The sequence below is a fragment of the Rhinatrema bivittatum genome, chromosome 4 (genome assembly GCF_901001135.1).
Source record: "Rhinatrema bivittatum chromosome 4, aRhiBiv1.1, whole genome shotgun sequence".
Classification (NCBI taxonomy): domain Eukaryota; kingdom Metazoa; phylum Chordata; class Amphibia; order Gymnophiona; family Rhinatrematidae; genus Rhinatrema; species Rhinatrema bivittatum.
In genome coordinates this window covers 291,324,304-291,347,289 of record NC_042618.1, presented here as the reverse complement: position 1 = coordinate 291,347,289, position 22,986 = coordinate 291,324,304, and the positions used below count along the sequence as shown (strand labels likewise).

The 22,986-nt window shown below is 44.6% G+C and overlaps 1 protein-coding gene across 3 annotated transcripts in view; it reads right to left on the bottom strand.

Moving 5' to 3' along the window:
• The window catches only part of KATNBL1 (katanin regulatory subunit B1 like 1), a 271,601-nt gene extending 249,155 nt beyond the window's left edge, over positions 1 to 22,446 (bottom strand). For all 3 annotated transcript variants that reach the window (XR_003856488.1, XR_003856489.1, XM_029600186.1), the window contains exon 1: positions 22,307 to 22,446. The gene's annotated coding sequence lies outside the window, so the exon portion shown is untranslated. The remainder of the gene's footprint in view (positions 1 to 22,306) is intronic.
• Positions 22,447 to 22,986: the final 540 nt, after the last annotated feature.

Below are 22,986 nucleotides of genomic sequence, written 5' to 3'. Positions count from 1 at the left end.
CCATGTAACCATTGCTAATGGCAGTGGCTATTCTCTAAGTGAACTTAATAGCAGGTAATGGACTTCTCCTCCAAGAACTTATCCAATCCTTTTTTAAACACAGCTATACTAACTGCACGAACCACATTCTCTGGCAACAAATTCCAGAGTTTAATTGTGCGTTGAGTAAAAAAGAACTTTCTCCGATTAGTTTTAAATGTGCCCCATGCTAACTTCATGGAGTGTCCCCTAGTCTTTCTACTATCCGAAAGAGTAAATAACCGATTCACATCTACCCGTTCTAGACCTCTCATGATTTTAAACACCTCTATCATATCCCCCCTCAGTCGTCTCTTCTCCAAGCTGAAAAGTCCTAACCTCTTTAGTCTTTCCTCATAGGGGAGTTGTTCCATTCCCCTTATCATTTTGGTAGCCCTTCTCTGTACCTTCTCCATCACAATTATATCTTTTTTGAGATGCGGCGACCAGAATTGTACACAGTATTCAAGGTGCGGTCTCACCATGGAGCGATACAGAGGCATTATGACATTTTCCGTTTTATTCATCATTCCTTTTCTAATAATTCCCAACATTCTGTTTGCTTTTTTGACTGCCGCAGCACACTGAACCGACGATTTCAATGTGTTATCCACTATGACACCTAGATCTCTTTCTTGGGTTGTAGCACCTAATATGGAACCCAACATCGTGTAATTATAGCATGGGTTATTTTTCCCTATATGCATCACCTTGCACTTATCCACATTAAATTTCATCTGCCATTTGGATGCCCAATTTTCCAGTCTCACAAGGTCTTCCTGCAATTTATCACAATCTGCTTGTGATTTAACTACTCTGAACAATTTTGTGTCATCTGCAAATTTGATTATCTCACTCGTCGTATTTCTTTCCAGATCATTTATAAATATATTGAACAGTAAGGGTCCCAATACAGATCCCTGAGGCACTCCACTGTCCACTCCCTTCCAATGAGAAAATTGCCCATTTAATCCTACTCTCTGTTTCCTGTCTTTCTCTAGTAACTCAAATGCCTCCTGTTGAGGAATGTTCGTGTATAATGCAGTAACGTCCAAAGTGACTAACCAATATTCTTCTGGTAAATCTGACACCTCAACCAAGATCCGCAGCATATGTGAAGTGTCTTGCAAAAAAGACGCTGATTCCAAAACAAATGGTTTTAAAAAGAAATCTAAGAATGTTGACAGAGGTTCCAAAACTGAGCCTCTGCTTGATACGATAGGGCGACCAGGTGGGGTCCTAATATCTTTATGTATCTTCGGGAGGGTGTACAGCACCGGTGTGACCGGCTGTTTTACCCTTAATGCCCGGGCTTCCCTCGAAGTAAGAAAGCCCTCTTGTAACCCTTTCTCAACAAGGTCATCAATAATATCCTGTAATTCTTCCGTTGGATCAACAGATAAGGCTTGATAATAATCTGTTTGACTAAGTTGGCGATCAATCTCTGATAGATAATCCTTGGTGTCTTGGTAACGATCGCTCCACCTTTATCTGCAGGCTTTATTATGACCTGCGGGTTATCTGCTAATTGTTTAATGGCCCGATATTGATCATAGGACCAGTCTACTGCCCTAGTCTGGTCGTACATCGAACTTTGTTCTTCTAATTGTCCCAAATCTCTCAATACCAGTTGTATGAATGTTGCAATGGCCGAGTCCATAGGACCTGGAGGAATCCACGTGGAGCAATAATAGAATTATCCTGCAGATTGCAATCTTTGAAAAACCACTTCAATTGTAGTCTTCTAAAGAACCGGTATAAATCGATCCTAGTTTTAAATGGATTGTATTTACATAAGGGTATGTATGATAAACCCTTTTCTAGTACTTTCAAAGTTGTATCCGATAATTCCAGATTGGAGATATTTATTACTCCTGGACCCTCCTGATTATCTACCGACTTCAAAAATTCTGTTGGCTGCGATGTTGTGCCCGTGTTGTCGGTCCTTGCCAGTTCGAGGATTTCCCTCCTCTGCGTCCTCTGTACGGTCTGGGATGAAAAGTCTCTTTGCCTGTGCCTAAAAAAGATGACGCGGAGGATGCAGAGTTAGAATTCTTTCTTTCTTCCTCACTTCCACTATGACTTGAATCGTCAGAAGAGTCCTGAAATGTAACATGTGGACGTCGTTTAACTTGCTTTTTGTTCTTCCAAAAATAGATGTTATCATTTTTGTAATCCGTTTCGTCCCTACGAAATTTCTGTATTTTAAACTGTTTAAGTTGGTTCTTAAATTGTATTATATCCTGTTCGAGCTTGGTGGTGGAAGCTTCTACTGTTTCTATGTCAACTGTAGTGGAAAGCTGTGTCCGTATCTCTTCTACCTCATTACACTCCTTTACAGAAGCAGTCAGGCGTTCTACTATCAAGACCATAAGGTCGAGCGAACATTTGTTCAGAATGGCTATCCAGCGGGAAACAAACTCCTCATCCTCTTGAAACATCAAGGGGCCCTTTTTGCATCCTCAGGCCCCTTGGAATCATCTTTTGTTTGATGTATTCCACTATAGTAACCTGGTGTAGCTGCTCAGCTCGAACCAATTTTTTAGAGGCTAGAGTCAGATCCGCCCAAGTCTTCTTGGTATCATTTATATCTTCATTGTCAAACAGCAACATCTGTTGTATTATAGCAGCTATTTGTGTGTCTGAAAAGCTCAGGGTATTTGTCCAATCACTTTCGGAGGTCGCCATTGGGGTAAGCGTACGATATCAATCACAACCTATTCACCCAAAACCACTGTATTCCAGTGTACCGAACTGTCTAACAACAATATCAAAATTAATGGTACATCAGGTATGTATTAAACACCTCAAATGTTTTCTTAGCCTTACTTCGAGGGTCTGTATTATGCGACAGACTCTACTATTGTGCAGGGTCACCTTACTTTAATTTTAATTTTCAATCGTCAATCCTAAAGTAGATTATATATCCTTTTTGTTGAAATTTTTCTTTATAATAAAATCAATCATTAAATGTCACGCAGTCTCCACAAGTACAAAAAGGGGACACTAATACTCATCTACTCCATTCCTGGTAGTTCACCCGACACAGCTGTGTTTCGGACATCATCGTCCTGCTTCAGGGGGTATCCTTCAGTATCTCCTTATGAGAGCGTTGTCACGGAGCCTTCTTTAATTTGTTGGCTTGCTTCTTCTTTTTAATTCCACGACAGCCCCGTTGGGCTGCGTCTGCTCTTGAAATGGCAACCACCTGCAGTGATCCTTTTATACCCTCAAACCCGGAAGTCTTCTTCGCCGGAAGCCATAGTCTTCTTTCACGTCCAGTGCTCCCGTCTGAAATGGAAGCTGTTCAGGCGGCAACCCCGGTCTGGTACAACAGGGTTTGAATAGGAGAGCAGTCCCACCACATGTGTAGAAAAGTACCTTGAGCAGAGCAGCGCCAACATTGATCGCTTATGTGAGGACAAAATTTATGCAGCCTAACCAGGGTGTAATACCACCTATATAATAATTTATAACTATTCTCAAATAGTGTAGAAGAGATGGAGGATTTCTTGACTGACTGAAAAACAAAGGACCAGTCTTCATCAAGAAGTGTAAGTCCTAAATCATGTTCCCAAGCTTTTATGTAGGCAGGCTTACTCTTTAGGCGCGCATTCAATAACATATAAATTTTAGAAATCATTCCTTTCATACTATGGGCATGACAGCAGTAACCTTCAAAGAGAGATTTATTCGGGGATAGGAGTGATTTCGCCTGCAGTTCAGAAATGAAGTGTTTGACCTGAAGATAAAGAAGGAATTCAGATAGAGGGAGTAGATATTTAATCTGTAATTCATTAAAAGCAAGTGTCTTACCATTTACATTTAATTGTTCAAAACGACAAACCCCTCTATCTTTCCAAGCTTTGAAAGATGGAAGGGGTAAACAGGGAACAAACAAAAGATTATGAAAAAGAAAAGTGGATTGAAAGTAAGATGCTGGACACACCAATCGGTGTTTCCAAATTGTCCATAGATTCAGGGTATGTCGAGTAGTGGGTGCTATATTAGGGGAGTGATGCCAGGAATGGTGAGGTTGCCAAAGAGTAGCCTGCAAAGGCATATCTTGAAGCCAGAATTGTTCCATTTGAACCCAGTGCTTAATCAGTTTAGAACTGTGCCAATCGATAATGGGGCGTAACTGGGCAGCTGCATAGTACCATTGTAAATTAGGTACCCCTAGCCCGCCTTCGGATTTAGAATGGTATAAAGTGGTGCGAGCAACCCTAGGAGGTCTATGTTTCCAGACATACCTGAAAAGTTTCTTCTGCCAGATTCTCAAAATTGAATTGCGTACCGAGAGGGGGAGGGTTTGGAACAAATAAAGAAATCTGGGTAATACGTTCATTTTTATTGTTTAAATCCTCCCTAGCCAGGTTAATGTAAGACGGCCCCCCAGTTATCTACGTCTTGCCCAGTTTGCTTTAGGAGTGGTCCATAATTTAGAGAGTACAGGTCTTCCAAGTGTCTGCCAATGTATACGCCCAGATATTTAAGCTTATGTTGCGCCCATTTAAAAGGATGGTACGACTGCAAATATGATATTAAGTGTAGATCACAAGAGATATTGAGAAGCTCTGACTTTTCCCAGTTAATTTTAAAGTCGGAGACAACACTGAAGAATGCCAAGTTCGATTCGATTTCTAACAATGAAGTGTGGGGATCGCTAATAGTAAACAGAATATCATCCGCGAACAAATGATTGGGGCCCCAATTGAAATCCGGAAAATCAGGGCGTTATTTGTTATGGTAACGGCCAATGGCTCAAGAAAAATAGCGAAGAGTAGAGGTGAAAGAGGGCAACCTTGTCTGGCTCCCCTCTTGACTTCAAAAGGGTCAGAGTACCCTCCATTGATTTTTAGACATGCTTTAGGATTGTGGTAGAGGGAACGCAGCCAATTTTGGAAGGAGACCCCGAATCCCATTTTATTTAAAGTAGTGAGCAAAAATGGCCAGTGGACCATATCAAATGCCTTTTCAGAATCTATAGCTAATAGGAGGGTTGCTATGTGATTCTTATGGGCCCCTCGTATAATATTCAAAATTTTGCGGACATTGTCACTGGCCATTCTACCTGGGATAAATCCTGTTTGGTCTTGATGGATGATTGGGAGATAAAGCAATTAAGACGGTCTACTAATATTTTAGCTAGTAGTTTAAAGTCTAAGTTTACCAAAGAGATAGGTCTATAAGAACCGCATATAGAGGAGTCAAGACCCGGCTTGGCAATGACTGTGATACCAGCCAGATTAGAGTCTGGTAATAAAGATCCTTCGTTGGTAAGTAATTGAAAACATTTTGTAGGAGCATTACTAATAAAGGGGCAAACTGCTTAAAATTTAGCTGTTAGGCCATCATGGCCTGGAGCCTTGCCCACCTTTAGATTTTTAATAGCAGAAAGGATTTCAGGAACTGTGATTTCACAATCCAAGGATTCCCTCATAGCCTCAGTTATTTGCGGTATTGGAACGTAATTCAGGTAGCCCTCTATCGCCTCTGTGGTTATTGAGGTATCTGAGCTATAAAGGGATTGGTAGAAGGATAGAAACCTTTTCCTGATATCCGTGTTGGTGGTGAGAATCTGACCTACCTCATTTTTGATCTTCAGTATATGGTTTTGGAGGGTAATGTTTTTTAATTTGTTCACTAGTAGTTTACCTGCTTAGCAATTTCCATGTGGTGGGAAATTCGGGAAATTTCAAATGCTGTAATTCCTCTCTAGTCTTGACAAGTTGAGAGAAGGTTTTCTTTGAATTGTTTGGGGAATATTGGTGCGAGAGAACTCGAATCTTATGACGGAGTGAAACGCATGTTGCTTCTTCCTGACATATCAGGAAAAAAGAGCGGGAGGTAAATAGACCCCGAACATACGCCTTAAAGCAATCCCAGACTGTGACAGGGGAAGTTACAGAATGCTCATGATTAAGAAAGAATTCTTGAATAGCAAAGGTGACAGTTTTGATATAAACTGTGTCTTGTAAGAGAGAGCCATTAAGATGCTAGAATTTTTTCCCTCTATCGTAGTGATCAAACATAATGTCTAAAGAAATAGAGACATGGTCAGACCAGGAGATAATGCCTACATCCACTTTCCTGATGTTATAAATCAGTGATTTATCTACGAATAGGTAATCTATTCTTGTGTATAGATCATATGTTGCTGAATAGAAGGTATAGGACCTAGATTTAGGATAGCATAAGCGCCATATAGCAACCAGCTGTAGATCTTCCATAAGGGTTCTCAGAGCAGTTACATGAGATTTATCTAGGGAAGAGGTGCCCTTCGAGGTGTCGAGGCTGGGGGATAGAGCTATGTTAAAATCTCCTCCCAAGATTAGGGCCCCCAGTACTATGTGTGAGAATAAGTTGTTGCAGGTTCCTAAAGAAAGCGGCCTGCTCTTTGTTGGGGGCGTATACATTGACTAGGGTATACGGTAATCCATTAACCACAATACATAGAAGAAGATACCTTCCTTGGGGATCGGAGATACATAAGGTGCACTCGCATATTAAGTTCTTGGAAAATAAAATACAGATCCCTGTATATTTTGCAGACTTACTGTGAGGGGTAAAGAATTCTTGGGGAAATTTAGGTGATTTAAGCAGATATTCATAGCGACGGGACAGATGTGTTTCCTGTATAAATATGATCTCAGATTCATTCAGTCTCATGTCTCGAAATAATAAGCTCCTCTTGTGAGGTGAGTTAAGCCCCTTGGCATTAATGGAAGTTATGTAAAAGAGTGGCATTTACATTATCAATAATTGTTATTTACTAAAATATCTTATTATTGCCAAGGCTCTCAAGTCTGTAGGTCAAAGAGAACTTTAGGAGCCTGTGTAATTTTCCATTCAAAGGAGTCTCTTGAGAACATAAATTGGGAATAGTAAATGTAATTATCCATTCAAGGCAAGCGGATTTAGAGTAAAATAGGATATCCGGTGTAAATACTGTTAGAAAGAGCAGACAGGCAGCAGAATTCCAACCCAAAACTACTAACCCCCCCCAGGTTGGAACTGGTCTGCATATTCCTCCTTGCAGGCCATTGCAACATCTTTCCAGGGAGGAGTTATCAGCAGCAGCAGAGTGGAGCCCCAGCACCACACACACACACACACACACACGTTTAAAATTAAGAGTGCTATAGAAAATGACTCATCATCAGATTAACTAAATAGGTAGAAGGAAGAATCCTAAATCATAGGCATAAAAGTACCAGACTATAGAAATCCTAAACAACAATTGAGAAGTTACCCAGATTTATAGATTATGTCCTCTGAAGATGTAGAAAGAAAATCAATGTGTCCCTTGGCTGGATGCAGACCCTCCAGAATGTCGGCAGAGCCTGCTGTTCCATTTTCCCACTCTCTGCCACAGGGGAAGTACAGCTCTCACATTGGACTGTTTCGCTGTTTTGGCAGGTATTGTAGAGCTGATGAAGCCTCTTGAAGATTAAACCGTGGGTACTTCTTCCAGAGAATACAGCTTGTAGGAGATGCCTTCGATAGCAAAAGAAAGTCCAAATGGATGTAGCCATCTATATTTAACATTTTCTTTTCTTAAGAACACAATGACCTCCTTTAAATTTTGTCTATTCTGGAGGGTGGCTTAAGAGAGGTCTGCAAAGATGGAAATTTCTTGGTCCTCCCGGTGCCCGGTGTTTTGTTTTCTTGCTGCCAGGGCCACCATCTCCTTAACGGAGAAGTCGTGGAAGCAAACCACAATATTGTGGTGACGGTTAGCCATCGGAGAGTGGAGGGCATGATGAGCCCTATCAAGCTGAATATCCGGAGCATTAGGTCCTGCCTCAAAGCTGGATGTAGCTAGGAGGGACTGGCAAAATCATACAATTATTGCCTTACAGTCCTCGTTCCCCGGAGACTCTTTAAAACCCCTAAAATGCAAGTTGCTTCTTCATACTCTGTTTTCCAGGTCAGCCAGCTTTGCCTTCAGATTTTGATTATCCTCCTGCAGGTCAGTATATGTTGATTTAAGGCTTTTATCCACTTCAGCCTGACAGTCCAGACGGATATCTAGGTCATCTACTCGGTGACCTCCTGAATTTCTGCCATGTGTTCTAGCATTTCCTGCAGATATGTTTTTATATCTTTTCGCAGGTTAGAAAACCACTCACGGAATTCTGTTCTAGTGGGGATTTCAGAGTCCAGAATGGCAGCAAGGTCCGGGCTAGGCGCTTCTTCCTCTGTATGCAGAAGATGGCGCCATCTTGGGTCTCGCAGGTGCCATCATCTTGTCCCTCAGCCAGTGCCTCTCCATCTTTACAGTAGGAGAAGCGTCAAAAGTCGATGTTTTAGCATTTGGAAGACATATCATTGCTGGTAAGACTTTGGCGCGGCTACTGGTTATCACAGTGAGTTCAAAAACTGCTTTGCTTACAGCGGATTAAGGCAGATTAAGTGAGAAGGACTGGGAGCTTGTGATTTAGGCTGCCATCTCCGCCGATGACATCACTTCCTCCCCAGTTTCATTTCATTTCACTTATTTACATATCACACTTACCAAACTTATAAAGCTGTCCAAAGCAGTTTACAGCAAATTAAAACATAACGAATATTAAGTTAAAGCATGTAAAAACATCAGTTAACAAATGGAGAATAAGTGGCAAGGTGGTACTGTGGAATTTATATAACAGGAAAAGCAAGTTTGCTTACCGTAAACGGTGTTTCCGTAGATAGCAGGATGAATTAGCCATGTTGTATGGGAACTGTCAATCAGGGCCCGGGAGGCAGAGCTTCATAGCAGAGTGAAGATCTTTTTGATCCTCTGCGGTTGCGCGTGGGTTCCCGCGCAGTGGTAACGGTTCTCCTCAGTCTGTAATTAAGCTTGAGCGTAGCGGGAAAAAACCACGACTGACAGGGAGGTGGGTGGGTCAGCATGGCTAATTCATCCTACTATCTACGGAAACATCGTTTACGGTAAGCAAACTTGCTTTTTCCCGTCGATAGCAGGGCTGAATTAGCCATGCTGTATGGGAGTCCCAAGCTCCCCTACACGCTGTATTTACGTTTCTTAGCGTGCCTAAATTGTGGCAGTCGTGGAATTTACTTAGAGATGGTGTGCAGAATGGATTGTCCCAGAGTTGCATCTCCTGCAGATTGTTTATCTATGCAATAGTGGGACGTGAAGGTATGTAGCGAAGACCAAGTGGCTGCTTTACAGATATCCACTGGCTGAACGTTCTGTAGATGTGCTATCGATGTTGCCACAGCTCTTAGTTGATGGGCCTTTGGCAGCGAAGAAAGTTCGGTTCCTTTCTTAGAATAGCAATACTGGATGCATTGTACGATCCAACTGGAGATTGTACGTTTTGCTACTGGCAAACCAGGAGCATTCGGGTTGAACGATACAAACAGTTGAGATGTCCTATTGAGAGAATGTGTTCTTCTCTTATAGTATGCTAACGCTCTTTTACAGTCTAGGGTGTGCAATAAGCGCTCCCTATCATTTGAATGAGGTTTTGGGAAAAATATAGGTAAGTCTATGGTTTGATTGAGATGGAACGAAGAAATTATCTTTGGAAGGAACGATGGATGAGTTCGTAGGACAACTTTATCATGATGAAACTGTAGATACGGTTCGTAATGAACTAGAGCTTGCAACTCACTAACCCTGCGCGCAGAGGTTACGGCAACTAAAAACACTGTCTTCCAGGTGACATATTTCATGTGTGCGGATTCCATGGGTTCGAATGGAGGCAGCATCAGTTGTTCAAGAAGTAAGTTAAGATTCCACGGTACCGGTGGTTTAGCCACCGGTGGGCGTAAGTGCAGAAGACCCTTGAGGAATCTAGATAGTAGCGGGTGTTCTGCCACCGAGTGGTTATCTAGTGGTCTATGATAAGCTGCAATCGCACTAAGATGCACTCGGATAGAAGAGGTTGCCAAGCCTGACTCATAAAGAGACTGCAAATAATCTAGCAAGGATGCTGGCGAACAGTCTATGGGTGAAATATCCCTTTCTCTACACCAGGTAGAGTAGCGTTTCCATTTGAAGGAGTAACTTCTTCTGGTGGACGGTTTCCTAGACTCGAGAAGAATGGTCTGTATCGTGTGTGAAACCCCTTGTTCGGTTAATAATGCCCGCTCAATTTCCACACTGTTAGATGGAGGGAGGAGAGGAGCGGGTGAATGAGTAGGCCATTGTCTTGGAGTAGAAGGTCCGGACGGTCTGGGAAGCGGATCAGGTTTTCTACTGACAGACGCAAGAGATAGCTGTACCATGGTTGCCGAGGCCAAGCCGGCGCAATGAGAATGAGTTGACTGCAGTCTGCGATGCATTTTTGTATTGTCTTCGTGATTAATGGAATCGGCGGAAAGGCGTATAGAAGAGTTGACGCCCAAGGAATCAGGAACGCATCCTGAGCTAACCTGGACGGACTGGGTCGGATGGAACAAAACTTTGGAAGCTGAGTGTTGGCTTCCATGGCAAACAGGTCTATCGTTGGTGTTCCCCAACTGTCGAAGATTTCCTGCAGTACTTCGGGATTTAATCTCCACTCGTGAGGGTGAAATATACGGCTTAATCTGTCCGCTCTTGTGTTTGCTATCCCCGGTAGGTAAGAGGCTTGAAGGTGAATTGAATGCCTGTGAGCGTGAGAGAAAATCTGTAGAGTCTCTCTGCAGAGGGACCATGAACCTGACCCGCCTTGCTTGTTTATATAGAACATGGCGACCTGGTTGTCTGTGTAAATCATCACCCTCCGACCTCGTAGATATTCCTGAAAGGTGAGCAGGGCGTTGCAAATCGCTCTGAGCTCTAAGAGATTTATTTGTAATTTCTGTTCAGCTGGCGTCGATTGCGTCTCCATTCCTGGACGCGATTTCTTCGGCGCCGGTGACGGCTCCGTAGTTGTCGTTCGTTTCAATCGCGGCTTCGGCTCCGTGGCCTTTGAAAGTATTAAGGCCCTTACCGGATTTTCCCCTTGAGGTCTTTGGGAATAGGGCTCAGACAGCTTGAAAGGCCTCTGTTTTCCGTCCTCCATTCTTTGGGTCTGAAGACCAGGTCCCTGGTCTTCATTGTCTCTGGGTTTCCTTTTTGTCTCCCGTACCTTCAGAGACTGAGGGTCCCAGGACGCCGCTCGCTTCGTAGAGGTTGATGATTTTGATTTGGGTCCCGGAGAAGAGTGTGTGGTGGATGCCTTGTCTTCTAACTCCAGCCACCGGTAACTTCTGTGACGACGAGCTCTGGGTGACATTCTTTCACAGTGCTCGCAGTCTGATTGGGGGTGTTCGCGCCCAAGAAAGCAGTAGCAGCGATCATGCCCGTCGGTGACGGACATGATCTTACCGCAAGGGCACGGTTTAAACCACGACTGTTTTTTTGGACATTTTACGTTTCTTCTGAGGAGAAGAAGGGCTCTGCGTGCGCTCCCGCGCGCGGAAAAAAAACAGACTGAGGAGAACCGTTACTACTGCGCAGGAACCCACGCGCAGCCGCAGAGGATCAAAAAGATCTTCACTCTGCTATGAAGCTCCGCCTCCCGGGCCCTGATTGACAGTTCCCATACAGCATGGCTAATTCAGCCCTGCTATCGACGGGAAATGTGATATTATAGGATTATTTTAAGTATGCTATGTATTGAGGTTAGGGGGTTGGTACAATAAGGTGGGAGGCAGTGGTTGTCAAAACCAACAACACAAAATACAGATAACAGACTAATTTTAAAGCAGGAGTGAAAACCCATGCTAGAGTTAGCATAGGTGTATGCAAATCCCATGGAAATGAAGGCATTAGATAATACCAGGCATTGCAGGAAGCCATGTTAGGGGATAGCCTGCTTAGCTCGCTTTTTTCTACTGCATGAAATTTAACTCCTGGGACAGGGCAGGATTAAAAGTTAACTCACATTTTGATTGCTATTTTAGTCTACTGTTAGTGCCCATGTGGTAGTGTGTTTAGGTGCTTCTCTGTATCACAATGGATTTTGTGTGTTTTTTTCTGATGGTTTGGTACATTTCGCAGATTAATAAGAGATACATCAGGCGTGGATATTGTTTAAAAATACCATTTGGAAGCCCAGACCAGATGTATTCCATGTATTACAAAAAGTGGAAAGAAGTGTAAACGACTACCACATGGTTAAAATGTAAGGTGAGAGAGGCTAATCTAGCCAAAAGAACATCTTTCAAAAAATGGAAAAGGGATCCAAATGAAGAAAACAGGAAACAGCATAAGTGTTGCGATCCTGCCCGCGAGGAGCGCGGGCAGGCTCTTACCTTCTCACAGCCAGTCGGGCTGCTGACGCTGCTGCTTCTTTCTCCCTGAATCAGCTGGGGCCGTCCCCACAGCTGTTGCCATGCGGCCGGCTCCTCTGCTCCTGTTTCTGCCTTCCCCCGACGTGCTGCTGCGATCCCGGGACCTTCTGCCAGCAGGGAGGCTGTCCCTCCCAGTGCCTGCTTCAGCCCGGGTCCTCACCCGGCAGGGAACCGTCCCTGCCGGTGCCTGCAGCCTCTCACAGCTCCCTGCAGCCAGCACTTCTCTCTTCAGCCTTGCAGCATGGAGCAGTGCCTGCAGCCTGCTACAGCCCCCTGCTTCCCCTGCAGCCAGCCTTACCTCTCTCTGCTTCTTCCTGCTTCAGTCCTTGCAGCTGGGAGCTGCTCCAGTGACCTGCCTTCACCCAGCTCCAGTCCAGGGCTGCTCCGCGGCTTCCTTGGGCCCTCCACGTGGCGGAGGACGCCACCAGCTTCCAGCTCTTCTCTCCAGCTTCCTAGGGCGCGGGTGCGCGCCTCTCTGCTCCTCTTCAAGGGCCAGCCAGGTGTGGCCCCCTGCTGACCCCTCCCTGGGCGTTGTCCACCCCAGCTCTACTAAAGGGCTCAGCGTTCAGTCTGTCTTTGCCTTCGCAAGGAGTTGGTCACTCCTGAGATCCTTCGTTCCAGGAGCTGCCTTGTGTTCCAGCCTTCTGCAAGGTCCTGTGTTTCTTGTTACCTGTTGGAGCTCCTCGTCCAGTCCTGATGTCTGCCTGCCATTCCAGTCCCAAGGTCTGTCTCCTGTTCCAGTCCTGATGTTACCTACTGTTCCAGTTCCATGTTGCAGCCCTGAGGTGTGACTCCTGTTCCAGTATCCGTGTTCCAGTCCTGATGTTACCTGCTGTTCCAGATGTCCTTGTTCCAGCCCTGAGGTCTGTCTTATCCTTGTTCCTGATCCTGATGCTTTAACCTGCCTTGAGCTGCCAGGAGTGCAGCGTATCTGCCTTGAGCTGCCAGGAGTGCAGCAACCTGCTTCTTCCCTGTGCTCTCCCGCTCTCAGCGTGGTCCGCGACCAGCCTTCCTGGGCTGAGTAGGGCGCGCATGGGACAGGGTGGTCCGCGACTCAGTCCCGCGGGTGGTCTGAGTAGGGCGCCCTGAGGGACAGTGCCCATGTCTTCCTTCAGCCCTTGTTCCTGAGTCCACGTCTATGCATCCTGCACCTCGTTCCTGAGTCCACGCCTGTTCCTGAGTCCACCTCTGTGCATCCAGTACCTCGTCCTGAGTCCATGTCTGCTCCTGAGGTCACCTCTGTGCATCCAGTACCTCTTCCTGAGTCCACGTCTGTGCCTGTCCACGTCTATGCACCCTGCACCTCGTTCCTGAGTCCACGTCTAAGCCTGAGTCTACGTCGTTCCTGAGTCTCGTCTGAATCCATGTTCCAGTCTTCGCTGCCCTGGCCTCCATCTGGCCTGCCGCTTCATGCCGTACCCTGCGGCAGGTCCGAAAGGGCTGGGAACGGTCGGAGGACTGTTCACAAGACCAACATTGCGTTGTTGGGTCTTCCGAAGCGTGCAGGTCCGGAGGAGGGCCTGTCTTCCAGTCATCACTCCAGCTTGCTTCCGTCCAGCCCATGCTCGGGCATGCCACGCCTCCCGCGGCACCTCTTCAGACCTCTCTGGCGTTGAGCTGCGGCCCAAGAGCACACACATCTCCCAGGAGTGAGATCACTCTCCTAGCGCTCCACAACAATAAGCACTGGCAAGTTAGATGTAAAGCATTGATGATAAGGGCAAAAAGAAAATTTGAAAATAAGCTTGCCATGGAAGCAAAAACTCAAAATAAAAAGTTTTTCAGGTACATTCAAAGCAAAAAGCCTGCAACGGAGTCAGCTGGACCACTAGATGATCAAGGATTAAAAAGGGGCACTTAGAGATGTCAAGGCCATAGCAGAGAGACTAAGTTAATTCTTTGCTTCAGTCTTTACCAAGGAAGATATAAGAGAGATACCCATGCCAGAAATGATATTTAAAGGGGATGATTTGGAGGAACTGAAACAAATCTCAATGAACTTGGAAGATATAATTAGGAAAATCACCTGGGCCAAATGGCATGCATCCCAGAGTGTTAAAAATTGAAAAAATGAAATTGCAGACATACTATTTGTCACTTGTAAACTATCTTTAGAATCACTTATAGTATCTGAAGACTGTAGGATTGGCAACGTAATGCCAATTTTTAAAAAAGGTTTTGGGGTGATCTAGGAAACTACAGAACAGTGAGCCTGACATCAGTGCTAGGCAAAATAGGAGAAAGTATCATAAAGGACAAACTTACTGAACATAAAGATAGGCATAGTTTAATGGAAAAAAGCCAGCATGGATTTAGCCAAGGAAAGTCTTGCCTCACCAATCTGCTATATTTTTCTGAAGGTGTAAACAAACGTCGATAATGGTGAGCCAGTTATTATAGTGTATCTAGATTTTCAGAATGTATTTGACAAAGTCCCTTATGAGAGACTTCTGAGGAAGTTAAAAAGCAATGGGTTAGAAGGCAATGTCCTATTGTGGACTGGGAACTGGTAAAAAGATAGAAAAATGAAAGTGCTAAATGGTAAATTTTCTAAATGGAAAAAGATGTACCCCAGGGATCTGTTCTGGGACCAATGCTTTTTAACATTTATAAATTACCTGGAAATGGGAAAGAGTGAGAACAAATTTACAGATGATACAAAATTATTCAAAACTGTTAATTTACAAGAGGATTGTAAGAAACTGCAATAGGACCTTGCAAGTCTGGGAGACTGGGCAGATGACATTTAATGTGGACACGTGCAAAGTGATACACATAGGAAAGGGCAATCTAAAATAGAGCTACACAATGCAAGGTTCCACATTAGGAGTCACCATTCAGGAAAAGGATCTAAGCATCATCATGCATAATATGTTGAAATCTTCTGCTCAGTAGGCAGCAGCAGCAGCCAAGAAAGCAAATAGAATGCTAGGAATTATTAGGAAAGGAATGGAGAATAAAACAGAGAATAACATAATACCTCTGTATCGCTCCATGGTGTGACCACTTGTTCAGTATTGTGAACAATTCTGGTCACCATATCTCAAAAAAATATATAGCAGAATTAGAAGAGGTTCAGAGAAGTGCAACCAAAATGATAAAAGGGATGGAACAATGAAGAAAGGCTAAAGAGATTAGAGTTCTTTAGCTTGGAGAAGAAAGAGCTGAAGGAAGATATGAAAAAGGTCTATAAAATAATGAACAGAATGGAATTGGTTGCTTAATTTCCAAAGACTAGAGGACGTGCAATGAAGTTACTGTTGCGCAGGAGGTGCAACCTTGAGCCAAGGTGGACTTGATGCTACCCCCAGGGCAAGCCTTACAGTCCCCACCATTGGTAGTCGGAGCTGGCTGACTGATGGAGGCTGGCTGGAGCTTCGCCAATACCAGCCCTCGTTCCCTGCAGGTTGAGCCCTTGGGTACCGGGGCTGGCTGGAGGTCTTCTGATGGACGAGGAGGAGGTCAGCCAGGGACCAGCAGTGGTAAGAGTAGCAGATCTGATCTGGACAAGGTGGAGTCCCAGAGACACAGGCACCAAATGGAACGAGAGGCAGACGGGGCGCCCGAGTAAGAACAGGCCGAAGCCTGAGAAGCCAAGTCCAGAATGAGTATAACAGAGGCGTCATTGAACAAGCTGGAGTCAGGGCTGGCAGCAGGCAAGGTAGAGCAGTGAGGCAAGGCAATGGTCAAGTCCAGGAGATAGTCAATGGCGTAGTCAGACAAAGCAGGGGTCAGGTCCAGGAGATAATCAGTAGCGTGGTCAGGCAAAGCAGAAGTCGGGTCCAGGAGATGACCAGTAGCGTGGTCAGGCAAAGCAGAGGTCGGGTTCAGGAGATGATCAGTAGCATTGTCAAGCAAAGCAGAGGTCGGGTCCAGGAGTCAGTCCGTAGAACAAGTAGAGTAATGCAGGAACACAGGAGAATACCGGAACTAGGATCAGGAACATGAATACGACAGGAACCAGGAACACGAAGGAATCACCAGGGGAAGCAAAGAAGTATACGACCATCGTGGAGACCTGTTGCAAAGGCAACTAACTGTGGCTGGGCCAGGCCTTATATACCGGGGCCCAGTGACGTCATCATCCGGGACCGCGGGTTAATTTCCCGCCGCGGCCCTTTTAAAAGGAGATGCGCACGCACGCGCCTAGGGAGGGGCGCGGTGTGGGACCATGCGGGGAGGCCTGCCGCGGAGCAAGGACGTCCGTTGCGGAGATAGGAGCACCAGGGTTGGCCCGAGGTCGTAGGCAGCGGCCCATGGCCGCAAGAGAAGTGGAGCCAGACAGTGGAGCAGGCAAAAGAGGATAAGAGGGCCTGACCACGGGCCTGCCGCGGCCAGCATATGCAACAGTTACTAAGCAGCACATTTAAAACAAATAGGAGAAAATATTTTTTCAGGCAATGTATAATTAAGCTCTGGAATTCACTGCCAGAAGATCTGGTGCAAGCTGTTAGTGTAGCTGTGTTTAAAAATAGTTTGGACAAGTTCCTGGAGGAAAAGTCCATAAACCCTTATTAAGGTGGACTTGGGGAAATCCACTGCAAGCATCATGGAATCTATTTATCTTTGAGATCCTGCCAGACACTTGTGACCTGGATTGGTCATTGTTGGAAACAGAATACTGGGCTTGATTGACTTTGGGTCTGATCCAGTATGACAAACCTTATGTTCTAAAGAGGAGTTCTGTGCCTATAATGGATGCTGAGTTAACACGCAGAGCTGAATCCTTCTTCTTCCCTCAAGTGCCTTGTATGACTCTGCTCACCCCCCATTCCCTCAAAGGTAACAGTAACTCAGAGGACCTCCTTCCACGAGGAAGCCTAATAACATAAAATCCATGGGAAAATACATTAAACAGAATACGATAGCACAGTTTGAAGCACCCACACAGCGGTCATCTCAACTTTCCTAACTGGGCAAGATCAAGACTTTCAGGCAAAGAAGAGCTCAACGATTCTATGGTGAACCTAATTTGCACCAAGTGTGTTTTCCTGAGAAAGCGCTGGTGGGGGGAGGCCACACTAGATCCTCGTCCCAATCAGTCTCTCTCTCTGCTGGGATGCCATATCTGATAGCCACAATATGCAGTATGCAGCAGACTAGCTCTATCTCACCTATTGTACAAGGGTCATACTGCAAAGCTCCCCACCCGTTTGTCCAAACAGCAGAAATCTACTTTTCAAAAAGTCAAAGGTGCGCTCTATCACAGAGCGAGTCAACTAGTGTGCCTCATTGCATTTCCTCTCTGCTGGTGCCCCAGGTTTAGCAAGAGGGGTGAGAAGTCATGGCTGGGAGCCATATCCTGCATCACTTTGCATCGACAGAAAACACCTGTGCTGGATGCAGACCATATGATGTGCAGCACAGCTCCTAGAGAAAGGGTTAGCCATCAGTTCTTAAACTACTTTTGACTCAAACGTGTAGGTGCAACAATCACAGTACATTAACAATGCTGACTCTGTGGGTTTGGCACTGTAAAAAAAACAACAAAAAAACATCTCTTTAAAGCTATGGCATTGGGCACATTAAGACTCCTGACATGAGCGAAATAAAACATGTCAACCTAGTCACATCACTTTAGTTGGTACTCCCTGAGCCAGATTCTACCTTCTAATGCCACATGTAAGCACTGTTTATAAGGTCTCTCTCAATATTGGATAAGAGGTATATAAAATGGATACTAAACGGATCAAGCTTTACTACACAGCAGCCAAAGGTTTGGAATCTTCATCACTCAACTACCACATATCCATTTTTGTTCACAGGCCCTAGGCCCTATAAGCATGACATGGAAATAAGTATTTGTGTCAGTAGTACATGGCTGCAAGGGTTTGGCATTAAATACTGCTAAAGCAAGTGACTTTTCTCTAAGGCTACCTTTTCTTGCCACAGGGTTGGATTGTCTCCCCTCTTGATTATTGCAAGTGAATTCACACCAGATTTTTAACTGTGTCATTCCAGCAGATAGAATTCTGTCACACAGCCAGGGCACTAAGAAAATAGCTACTGCTGATATACAAAGGGTCCAAACTGGTAGTTGAAACATCTAGAATGGTGACATCTTCTCCAAAAGCTGCTGATGTCAAAGGAGGTGTATCACAGAGTGCAGCTTGAAAGCTGTGTTACATGGACTACTTGTGGAATTATTGTTTCAACAAAGTTGTAGTGAGTACCGTATACTGAAAACAGACATTGCTTGTCTCACTCTTAAAAGCAAATTCTTGCATGTGCTATGTTCCTTTAGTTTATAACAACTTTTCAACTCCTAATTTGTATTTTACCTATCATCTTCATTTTTCCAACTCCAAAGCCCTTAGCATGTACTCAGTCTCCAGCTACAATGCATTACAGATTTTAGCATTGAAAGTATGGAGGCACTTATGCAATACTAGTCACTGGCAGGCAGATGAAGAAAGGTACGTTCAGTCAAATGCACAGCTTAATCCTCATTTAAAACATATATTTTGTGACTGCAAACTTTACTGCTGATGCAACAAGGAGTTTTACATTCACAAAATGTGCACTGAAAAATGTGAGAACTACTTAGCACCCTCGCATGGAAATCCCAAGCAAATGAGAGCATTAAGAAAAACTCCACAATACAGAGAGGTGCGCAGGACAACCTGGATTTTCTTCGCACTGGAAACGTAACTTCTGGTCAGAAATGGAGTTAAGCTCCAGCACTGCAGTGCAGGCATGTAAAATCACAAAAAAGAAGTCTTTCCTGCTCCAATGTCAATTAGCCAATTAAGTACAGACTTATCCCATTATCTGGTTGCGGTTAGCTGTCACCACATAGCTGGATGTCAGTATTTATCTGGTTATCTGGCCACAGTTAGCCATTGCCACTTAGCTGAATAAGTCCGTACTTATCCGGCTAAGTGGTGGCGGCTAATTACAGCCAGATAGCTGGATAAGTAAGATTTATCTGGCTATCTTTTTTTTTTTTTTACTCTCAGCATGGTCTCTTTCTCTCCCTACCAACCAGAATTAAAATGCGTGTTCAGCCTGTGCAGAACACACATTTTTATCTCAGTCTACTCACTTTTTAACTCCCAATGCATTAGCTTCCTGCATCGGGTGTTAAAAAAAAAAGTAATCTGTGTGTTAAAACTGTGTGATCAAATCCAGCGCACAGTTCCTTAAGGTACATATTAATGCATTGGACTGATAGTAACAGGGATGCTCATTTGTCATGCTGGAATTGTTAACATCCCAACATATTAGGACCAACTCTGTGTGCTGCCTCTAATGGCCCCACTCATAACAAGCTTTAATCTGTAGCTGGGATAAGAAATGAAGGGGATGCACATAGAAAGCCTTAAAACAACACTCAAAAGTGTTACAGGGTCTTACCCAGTAACCATCCATTCCAAACCTCTCACCCTCAAAGTTCTGACAAATAGCCACACACCTCAAGAATTGAGTCATGGAGGCCCCTGGGAAACTTACATGATCCCTACACGCTGACAGCTCAGCAGTTTCACAAGGCCTGCAATGGCATGGGACCTGACTGTGACAAGCTCCAGTTAATCTTTCAGCTCTTCATATAATGCCATTGATGGCCTGTGAGATCAAATGATACTTCTTGATCACCTCCTCCTCAGGAAAACCAAGTAATATGTTACAGATATGAAATAGTCACTCCTGCCAGGCCCAGTATTACTTCCTACATGGTGAAACTCCCAGCCCCCTGAAGGCTCACCTGCCCTAATTACCCATCTGCCTCCTGCCATGATTCTAGCTTCCTGGCCTCTCACTGGTGCTGTTTCCTGCAGCTGCAATGTAGCCAAAAGCACACACAGTAGCCGAAAGTTTTGCCAGAAGTAACTAGGCCAACTAGGAATGTCTTTTATTGGTCTAGAACTTGGCAGGAGGGTGTGGGGAAAAAATTATTTTTGTGAGAAAAAATTATTTGCATATTTTACCCAAATAACTTCTGCAGGTATTTTTTGAAAACAAAATCTGAGATATTTCCTTTTTATCAAGCTATATTATACCACAAGGTATAATTATAGCTCTCCCATCAGCTATTTTGCATGTTTTCCATATTTTCATTAAAATTTGCAAAATAATGTTTATTTTGATGCAATATTTTATCAAACAATGTAAATATTTTTCATGAAAAATCATGTATTTAACACAAGATAAAGGTTTTTATCACACAAAAAAAGCCAAATTACATCTTAGTGCAGCGGATCTCAACCAGGGTGTCCCCAAGCACACGCAGGAGTGTTGCCACACTTCCTGGTCCCCCAATTCCAGCTGCTCCCTTTTACCCCAGCGAGATGCAAAACTCTTCTTCCTCCCAGGCTTGAAATGCTGATAGCCTGGGTGGAACACAGCAGGATAGCTGGAGTCAGCGGCTCTAGCAGCATGGTCTCTTCTTCCCGCCCCTGCGGCCCGGAAGAAGAAGTGGTGTGCAGTTGCTGAGTGTGCGGGAAGGGACCATGGAAATTTACAAGTGCAGGCAGCATCGGGCCAGAGCAAAAAGAGGAACAACGTCAGCCCCCGCGGCCAATGGGACACCTTTCTCAAGATCGAAAGGGTTGAAAGAAGAAGAGGCTACTGCTACTGCCACCAGTTGTTCGGTGGAGGGAGAGAAAGTGAGTGAGTGAGCATGTGTGTTTGAGACATGTAAGTGTGTGATTGAGAGCTCGTATGGTGTGTGTGAGAGAGAGCATGTGTGTGAGTATGACTGAGAGCCTGTATGTGTAAGAGAGAGAGCATGTGTCTGTGTGTAACTTAGAGCCTGTGTAGGTGAGAGACAGCATGTGAGTATGCGCGAGAAAGAGAGCATGTGTGTGAATGAGAGCCTATCAGTGTAAGTGAGAGAGATACAGTATTTGTGTAAATGTGTGATTAAGAACCTATGTAAGTGAGAGAGAAAGAGCATGAATATATGTGCATGAGTAAGAGATTATGTGAGAGAGAGCTTGCATATATGTGTGTGACTGAGAGCCAGTGGGAGAGAGAGAGCTTGTGTGTAACAGAGAGAGGAGAAAGTTTCAATCAAACCCCTCCTGCTAATTCAAAACAATCTCAGGGCACCTGGATATCAAACATTCCTAGGTATGGAAAACAAAGCATGTTTATATATTTTATAGGTGTCTGGAAATTTTTTGAGTTTTTAATTATTGGATATTTCATTTATCAGCTGTATTGAAATCATCTTCTTTTTATTACTATGGTTTTCCTGCTATTGATTTTATATTTCTTGATTTGTTTTATGAGGACTGGTTTATGTTTCTCTTTTTCCTTTCTTACACTGCATACAGTCTCTCTGGCTTGTTGCAGTTTCCAGTTCAGTTTTTGTTTACATGTTTCTAGTTATTCTTTATGATCTCTCTATTCTTTGTAAAGAAAGGGTCTAGCATATGTGACTGAGGGGAGGTATTCGCTGGCATGTAGTTTCTGTGTAGGGCTCTACAGCAGCCTGGCTTGGTCCATTTTCCTAATAGAAGGTATACTGGTATTTTTAAGGCCTGGTGTAATATTTTGTTTTAGTATGGAAGGATTACTATTTATGTAATTTCTATTCAAAGTACTTATCTTTCCCTTGTGTCATGCTTAATAAAAAATACTGGACCTTTATTTTTTATTTCCACCGTGGATTGTAATTAAAAGTGTGTCACCCATGTCTATCAGGTGTGTCATGATGGGGAAAAGGTTGAAAACCACTCTCTTACTGAATGAACATCTTCCCCCGGGAGTCTCGACACATTATCGTAAGCATCCAAATGCTCCCAGGGTCCTGTACTAAAAGGGTCAACGGCCCTAAGTAAGCTCTCGCCCGAAAGTAATGGGAAAAAAAAAAAAAAAAACAAGGTATCTACATAGATCCCCTGTGCCACCCCTAGAGGCGGCTTCTTGATAAAAAGTAAAAACAAAAAAAAACTTTTAAAATCGTGGCCAAGCCCCGCCCCAACCTCCCCGCTTCAATTAAAAAAATCCGGCCCCGAAGACCGGAACGCCATCCTCCACCTTAGCCCACCCCCAATTACCCCCTTACCCGCAAAGGAGTCCCTGGTGGTCCAGTGGGGGCCCGGAGCGCCCCCTAGGCTCCGGGCCCGGCGGCGGCCATTTTTCAAAATGGCGCTGCCCGGCCTTTGCCCCTATCACGTGATAGGGGCAGAGGCCGGAGGTCGGCCATTTTTTAACATGGCACCATCCAGCCTTTGCCTCATCACCTATTAAAAATCTGGGCGGCGCCATTTAAAAAAGTGGCCGACGTTTTGTCTCTCCTCCTAGCACGTGATAGGGGCAAAGGCCTGGTGACGCTATTTGGAAAAATGGCTGCTGCCGGGTCGCGAGTGTAGGAGCGCTTTGGGTTCTGAGTGGATTCCTAGGAATTATTTTGTGGGGGAGGATGGGGTCCCGCCATTCGAAGCCGAATTTTTTTGTTTTTAATTCAAGCGGACGGGTTGGGGGAGACTTGCCACGGTTTTAAAAGTTTATTTTTTTATTTTGATTGCGAGGTCTCTTGCAGAGGCGGCTAGGGTTCATTCAGGCTCCCGTGGTTTTTCTCTTTTTTTGGAGGTGGCTTTCTCTGGGCCGTCGGGTTTATGTTATGGGGGCCCCAGAGTAGCCAACGCGCATTGTTTGGCGGCAGTTCAGTGCCGCGGTATTTTTTCCTCGGGGAATAATAGTGCGGGAGTCTCAAACCGGAAGTTTTATTTAGCTCGGTTTGTG